Source organism: Grammomys surdaster, unplaced genomic scaffold (genome assembly GCF_004785775.1).
Source record: "Grammomys surdaster isolate TR1022 unplaced genomic scaffold, NIH_TR_1.0 124640, whole genome shotgun sequence".
Classification (NCBI taxonomy): Eukaryota; Metazoa; Chordata; class Mammalia; order Rodentia; family Muridae; genus Grammomys; species Grammomys surdaster.
The window spans coordinates 403,098-411,697 of record NW_021619609.1 but is presented as its reverse complement, the minus strand read 5'-3'; positions in this window follow the sequence as shown (position 1 = coordinate 411,697).

The window sequence follows — 8,600 nt, the reverse complement described above, 5'->3', positions numbered from 1 at the left end:
TAAGGAGTGAAAAAAAAAATACTGTCCAAAATAAAGCTGTATCCTGAAAGGAGTATAGTCACCAGTTGATCCTTGATGTCAGGCCAGGACACCATTCTGTGATTTCCCTCTGACTTCCAGAGACCTCCTCACCTTCACTATCTACAGATCGGTTATCCATTCCCTTTATGATAAAAGTTCTTTCAAAGTTCTACTGCCCCCAGCCCCTACACAAAGGGAAGAAAACCAAGGCAGTGACAGGGAAGAAGAGCAGAACAGTGATGAAACTCTCACTGCCTGCTCCCCATGCTCCCCTCAGAGTTCCTGTATCTTGTACATTGAACTAATTCCAATACCAATCATTTCATCTTAGTAAGAACTTCAATTTTCAAACCTCACAGACCATAGAAGTTTTAATTTTTCAGCAACACTCTCCCTATGACCACACACACACACACACACACACACACACACACACACTTCTAAACTTTGATTGTTCCTTAGAGGTTTAAAGTGTCGTGGAGAACATTAAAGCCAGGTGTTTACAACTCTGCTCTTCCAGAATCAAAGCCTCACTGCTCTGACTACAGAAGTCTTTCTTTGCAGTGGCTTCTTCCTCCAATTCTTCTGTATGATTTGGGAAAGCCTATGGCACACAAGAAGGTTTTACATGCCAGTTTGATGTCCTCTGCAGAAATAGAGAAGAAATTTTTAAAAAGTAATTTCTCCATGTAATTTCATTAGACACAGCACAGAATGCTCTACCCCCAACATGGGTCACAAGCCTTCAGAATAGGAAGACACCTACATGGAAATTTTAAAAAAATGTTTTATGCTAGGAGATATTTTAGATGGTAATGTAGTGCTTTCTAAATTATACTCAGCTTTCTATTCCTATTCAGTTGTTTTATTTACCCACAGAGATTTTGTAGCTCTTCCACCTAAAGCATTAGTGAGTTTATTTCTCATTTTACTGTCAACACAAAGGAGAGTGAATATTTCAAAGCCAGGTGATGGACTGGGTTTCTGAATGGACTGTTGCTGAACAGATAGTGTAAAAGCAAAGTTAAGTGCCAGGGATTGTGGGAAGAAACAAGATTTTTGTTTTATTTGTTTGCTTTAGTTTTCTGAAATTCCTACAGTTTAACTTTTCAAAGCCGGAAGAAAGCTGAACTCTAGACTATAATATTTCAAAACTAAGCAATAAAATTGAAGTATCTTTCTACAGAACTATAATTTTAGCTAGTCTTCTGCTCAAAAGAAAAATTAATCAATTAAAGATCAGGATACAAGCAGGGGAGATGAGGGATGGGATACGAGTTTTGTAGAGGGGAACTGGGAAGGGGGATAACATTTGAAATGTAAATAAATAAAATAACCAATAAAAAAAGAATGGTATATGAGGAATTAAAGGAGACACAGGTAAGACATGTATTCTAGCGTTAGCATGCCTAAGAACTAAAGCAGGAAGATTAAACCTAGTTTTTCTAAATATTTTATCCAGGAAATAATGCCAAAATGCAATTGGATATGAAAGCAATTTATTAGGAGAAATGCTAGTGAGGGATGCTAAGAGGATCAAACTGTGATGAATACTGGGAAAGAAAGTCAGAAGAGAAGTAGGGAGAAGAACAGCAGGAAGGAAAGGAAGAAGGAAGGAAAGAAGGAAGGAAGGAAGGAAGGAAGGAAGGAAGGAAGGAAAAAGGAAGGAAGGAAGGAAGGAAGGAAGGAAGGAAGGAAGGAAGGAAAAGACCTATGTGAGAGGAAGAAGTCTTTACAAAGTGACCCACTACAGTGTGATAGGACAGCCCAACCAAAGAGATGCCAGGGAAGGGAAAGGCAGAAGTCAGTGACAACGTGTGTACAACGCTAAATGATCCTGTAACCACAGGCATTGGCAGATGCCAATATTAATTACCAAAGGCAGTATGATGTTGAAAGATATGGTAGGACAAAACAATTGTCAGAAGATATTAGGATGCATAACACAACTGAGAAAGAATTGCACTAGAGCAAAGGGCAATATGGATAGGAGACACTCTAGTATTTGTCACAGTAAACTTGGGTAAGATATTCTCGTAGAGTCAGTAACTGAGGATAAGTAATGATACCAATGTATGAATGGGGATGGTAGGAAAGCCAAACCAATGTCTTCATTTGGTGCACATCAGTATTACTTATAGCTTTTCTAACCTTGGGCCAAAGGTGGGAAAGACTTTAAATGCATAAATCACAACTCTGGAAGATTCTTGAATCACTGTACTAATCAACAACGCTGTGCATGTTTTTAAGTCTCCAGAATACTAAGTTCACCATACTCATTTGATTTCTTTAGGAAACAAAGAACTGAACCAAAACATTTATTGGCTTTTTCACACTATGTGTGCTTCTAATTATGTTGATGGTACAAAAATTATTCATATGTTGTTATAGATTTTTTTCAAGAAAAAATCTACTTCAATAGGAGAAGACACAAATTTTTGCAACAGTTATGTGTTAATCCTATGGAGAACGTGCTCGGTTTCAGAAAATGGAGACTTATTTTGACATTTTAGGCATTGCTACAAAGTGAGAGTGGAGATGGGGAGTCTGAGGCTGGAATGATATGGGTCTCAAAGTTGTTGGTATTTTATGGAATATGGGAACCTCCAATAGAAGTAAGTCAAGAATGTGGATTTCCACATGCAATGTGTATCTATTTCTTAGCTACACAGTCTTCTTTTACAGAAAATATAAAATTACATTTCACAGTAATGCATGGGTAAAGTTATTAATATTATACTTCTGTCTTTATTTATCCGTAATGTTTGAAAAGAATAGGTTAGAAGTAGGTAGGATCTAACTCAAAGTCTACTACCTCCCTAAATGATACAACTATTGTCTTAGGATATTTTTTTTTGATTAATGGATGGGTCTATTATTCTTACTGGAATAAACTAAGTTACATTAGAGATGACCATCATTCCTTTGCTATATGAATTCACTTGGGAAAGCTAGAGATTCTCTATGTGAAAGATTGCATTGTGGCTAAATCAAAACAATATTCCTTATACTGGAACCTGAATCCAGTGGGTCTTTGAAGGGATGATGAGATCACAGGGCTCATTCACAGATATTTGTGCTCACCTAAGAACCAGAATCATGAAAATGTACTTTTGTAGCAGTCTAAATGGAAGGTGCGGATTCTGCACATTTGGTTAGATTTGGTGTAAGGAGTCCTGAGCTTCCTTCTGATCCTTGCAAAAAGAATATTTTCATCATGCAACTATAGTCTAAGCCTTTCATCTTAAAATGATAGCCTAGAAACCATCTTTGTTCTATAAGGCTGCTGATGGAGCATTTCAAGCATAATGATCATCCCTTATGTAAGTAGTAAATTCAACTCCCATTTTTACACAGATCTCATGAGAACAAATTATCTACATATAAAGTAAATTTAATAAAGTCTGTAAACTAATAAGGGCAAAGAAGTCATTTTGTAGAATATTTTCATTCTTTCATTTATTTCCTTTTCTAATGATTGTATACGTATACTCTAACATCATGCCAAAAATTAATGAAATATGTGTAAGTAAAATTGTAACATAAATAAAAATCGATTGCTTGGAAGTCTACTATTCCTTACTCAATCAAAACACTAAAAAAAATTTAAAATTCAAAAGACCTTAAATTAGATACCAATTCTAAAAAGAGATTGGCTTAATGGCATATTTGCTAGGTTTTTTTTTTTTCTCCTTTCAATCGTAATGGAAAGAATGTAAATGGTAAAACACATTGTCTGACATCACTTACCAAAAAAATCAAGAATATGTAATTAATGAGCTTTTAATTTTTGATTGCTCCCGAATTTTGCATACCCATAATCATTCTTCCATTGGAAGAATTTCTTACACTGGTATCCGAAACTATTAACTAGCCATTGATCATTTTACTGAAAAATAAACCACAGTTTAAAATAAATGATCACTAAACAGAAAGTTATCTATGTTCAAAGAAATTCAAGTCAATCCTTATTTCACACCAAACATAAAACCAATCACAGATTGACTATGGATCTATTTTATTTTAATTTAATTATTATGTTTTGTTTTGTCTTATTTTGTGGTGCAAGGGGTAGGACCTAGGGTCTTGTACATGTTAATCAAGTATTCTAATCCCTAATGGCTCAATTTCACAGGACAAAACTATACTTTAAGGAAAGAATGTAAAAAAAAAATCTTCATGCCTTCCTTGTATAGGCAGAGTTCATAAACAAAGTGAAAGATTGCCAACCAAAAAGAAACCATGGTGATATGGGATTATATTAATTTTAAGACAATTTTAAGTGTTAATTTTGAGACTTTGGTTCTTAAAGTATCACAAAAAAGTAAAAATATGTATCATATAAAAGAGAAAACATTTCTAGCTATGAAAACATTAAGAAACATCAATATATTAAGAAAGCATAAACATAAATAAATCTGTTATGAAAAAGACAGTAAGGCCAATGCTTTTAGATAAGTAGAAGTCTACCAGAGATACTTTCTGAAATAAAATATATGGATAGCCAACAAATACATTTTTAAAGTCTAATATCACCTGTATTCTTTTATTTGTTTATTTATTTATTCTTTTTTAAAAAATTATTAGATATTTTATTTACATTTCAGATGTTCTCCCCTTACCCCATTCCCCCCCCCTCCAGCCCAGGAACTCCCTATCCCATCCCCTGTCCTCCTGTTTCTATGAGGATGTACCCCCTACCCCCACCCCCGCTCCCACCTTCCCACCCTCAAATTCCCCCACACGGGGCATCCAGTCTTCGTGGTGAGATAACACTACATCTGTGTCAGAGTAGTTAAAATCTGAAAGTCAGCTTTGACCAAGGTTTGTTAATCACATAAAACATCATAAATTTCAACAGTGTTCTATGGGGCTGGAAACATTGTGAGATTACTGAATGAATGTGTAAAATTTACCCCTTGGCATAAGCAATCCCACATCTACATTTGAAGTAACAGTAACAGGGGCTCATATGAACCAGGAACAGGTACAATATCTTCATAACCTGTTTAACAGTTGCATACACCTAAAAACTAGATTGAACATAGTGTGTTATAGTAATGCAGGGGCACACTGATTACACACAGATGATACACAGACAGTCACATTAAAATGAGTGTCTCAAATACATGCAAGGAAAAGTAGACATATGAAATGTGTAGAGCATGATTAAATTTTCATAAAATCTAGAAACAGACAGAACTTAATCTAATGTTTAAGGATACATTTAAAAAGTAAGGACATTCTTGTAATAAAAGAAATGGCAATTGTTACCTGAAAGGAGAGGAGGCAAATAGTTAATGAAGAAGGATACAGTGAGGACTTAGCAGAGGATGGCCTTATCCAGCATCACTGGGAGTGGAGCCCTTTGGTTCTGTGAAGGCTTGATGCTCCAGCATAGGAGAATGCTAGGGCACTGAAGGAGGAGTGGGTAGGTGAATGGGGTAGCACCCTCACAGAAGCATGGGGAGGAGGGAAGGATAGGGGGTTTGTGGAGGGAAAACTGAGAAGGGGGATAACATTTGAAATGTAAATAAATAAAATAACCAATAAAAATTAAAAAAAAAGAACACCATGAATGTTCTATTTCTTGGCATAGGAGTTTATCTGAATATTTTTATAGTCATGCATTATAGATTATACACTTCTGTGTTTTTATTTCATGTTTCATCAAAATATTAATTAATTTATTATTTTTTGATCTATTTATTTTTGTTTACTTTTGAAATCAAATCACAATTTTTACTTATTCATGCAGGGGTTATAAACACAAAAAGGCAGGACGTGAGGAAGGGGATGACACTGGATCATGGGTGTTCAGGGGGAAGACAGATATCTTTCAGGACAGGGTATCAGCTGGGTGAAGGTTCAGGGGACAGGTCACTATGACTCTGCCTATAATTCACTTGTCCTTATCTAAGTTGGTATTATCTGCCAAGGTTACCTATTTACAAGGTCTATGACTACTCAGGTTGGTAAATTTCCACAAAAGCTGCCTGTTTAAAATAGCTTATAGCCATGTGTTTCAATGTTTTTCCACTGAGACCCAAGACCTGGTGTTAGTATACATGTATGATAGGTCTATTGCTGATTTTAGGCCTATGGCTGATTTAGGCCTTCAGTGTAAAAGCAAGGCTGCCTCTGACATCTCCTCAGTTCTCTAAGTATAGAAGGACTGTGGCAATTCTAGTCTTGCGAAGGGGATAGAGGCCTGACCTCCAGCAATTGAAGGGGACTTTGTAATGGCTCTGATCCTCCTGTCATTGTCTAGTGAGGCATGAGGGCCATACCCATCCCGATGTCTTTTTCCTGGAGAGGGGATACTTTTGACATCAACCCCTATGCAGTCAGGCTTGTCCCTCAGCGAACCCAGAGAGATATTTTTTAACTTTTATTTATATTCCCTTGCAGTGCTTAGTCTCTCAGCCTAAGCAAGAATTCAGATTATCAGTCAGAGGGGGTTCTGTGTGGCCTCTCTCTGCTTGGTCTAGGGGCAGAAGTCCCCTCTTTTAGGTTGGGTGGAGATGGGTTTTGGGAACACTCTGGATAGAGTAACAACCTCATATTGAGTCTCATGGTCCTCCATAGCTAACTTACGATAATGTATCTGAATAGGTTTTGCTACCAAATTAATTATCTGTTGTTTCACAAAGTTAGTCAGCCTATTTAAGGCCCGGGGAACCAAAAGAAAAAAGCAAAAATAACCCAGTTAATGGCCCCAAAACGGGAGGAAGTAGGGTTGCCAACCATGGAGAGGCTGAAAACCAATTCTTATACCAGCTCTCATCGTTCTTTCTCTCTCTGTCTTTTCTCAGGGCCTTCTCTGACCTTTTTCATGCTCTCTTTAACTATCTCTGTCTTGTCTTTGTAAAGGCAACATTCTTCTTTAAGGGCTGTACACAGTCAAGAGCTGTACACAGTCTTTTCTATTGTTAAAGGGTAAATCAAGTCCAAAAAACTCCTTTGCAATTTTTGGAGGTCTCTTCAGACAGCGAAATGAGGGATTTGTTCAGATTAGTGATGTCAATCTCCAGCTGTTTGATGTTCTTCTCAATGGCCCCTTGAAAGTCTGAGTAGTATAAGTTTGGAGGCCAGCATTCTGTGTTTTTATATCATGTTTCATCAAAATAATAATTTAAAATATGAGTTAATAGGGGATCACACATTTTCCCACCCTTTTCTGTTAATTGTAGCCGTAAAGACAAGGGCTGAAAGTTTAGCTATTGTTTGTAAAATGAGAGTGAAGATTATATCAGATAGTATAACTACAAGGTAAACAGGACCTTAACCAAACAGCATTTCAAGAGTGAATATTGGACACTAGATTGGTACTTCCTGTCTTTAGGTTTATTCTAAAGAAGCCATAATCATCAAGATTATGAGGTCTTTGCTATCTTAAATTTTATCATGCACATAGACAGTCCTAATTCTACCTGAATCATAGATAAAGGTTTAAAATTGAATTATTCAGTTAACAGCTTGCCTTGATATTTCTTACTTAGCAGTTCTTGTCTGTTTTAATTTAATTGACTCTCTCTTCAGGCATACATATGCACATATATCATAGGAACATGGACATTTATATATAAAGTTATCTGTCAGTTTCTTTTGGGTGTGTAGCAAATTCGCAGATGACAATATTCAGAAAGTCTGCCTTTCAAACTATGTTACATATGAGAGCCATCTGGAAAGTTTCAAAAAGTAGACTAATGCCTGAATCACATCTAAAGCAATTCTAACATAGGGTAAAACTAAGACACTATTAAGAAGCTATAAAAATAGCTTCTTTAAATATAAAAAAATGGTCTGGAAATTATGGGATTCATCAAATAAGTACAAGAAGCAAGTTGAAGGAGCTTTCAGAAGCAACTTCAATAAATACTTTACTAAAAATGAGGGCCTAAGAGCAATTGTTTACAATAAAATTCCTACTATTAACTGTTCACAGATAATAGGGAGGGGTCTGTTACTTGATATTAATGGTTGCTAATAAGAATCACAAATGGATATGAAAGCAACAGGAAAGTATAATAAGGATTATAGCTACTCATGGCCCTCGGAATTTCTCACCAACATAAAATGGAAAACAATAACATCTTCTGGCAGAAGAAATCATGTGGTCAAAGTTTGCTTGGTCACATAGCCTTGTATCGACACCATGTACCTCCTGATACAATGCATCAAACAGGATAAGCTATCCTTCTGTGAAATCTTATTTAAAAATGCACCCCTGATTTGAACTATAACCAAACTACTAAACAGGCCCAAATTAAGGAGCATTCTACAAAATAATTGGCCAATACTGTTTAAATGTTAAATGCCAGAGACCTAAAACACAGAAACAAAGAGGCTTTCTCTATGTCAAAAAGATAATGGGAAAATAAAAATTAAGTGAAATATAGTGTCCTGGTTTGAATACTGAATCATACAGAGACCTGTAGTGGATTAGTGGACAAAATATGAAAAGGCCTATTGATTAGTTTAAAATATTATATTGTCTTAGCCAGTGTTCTATTGCTGTGAAGAAACACCATGGCCAAAGTACCTTGTATAAGAGAAAAGATTTAAATGAGGCTGGC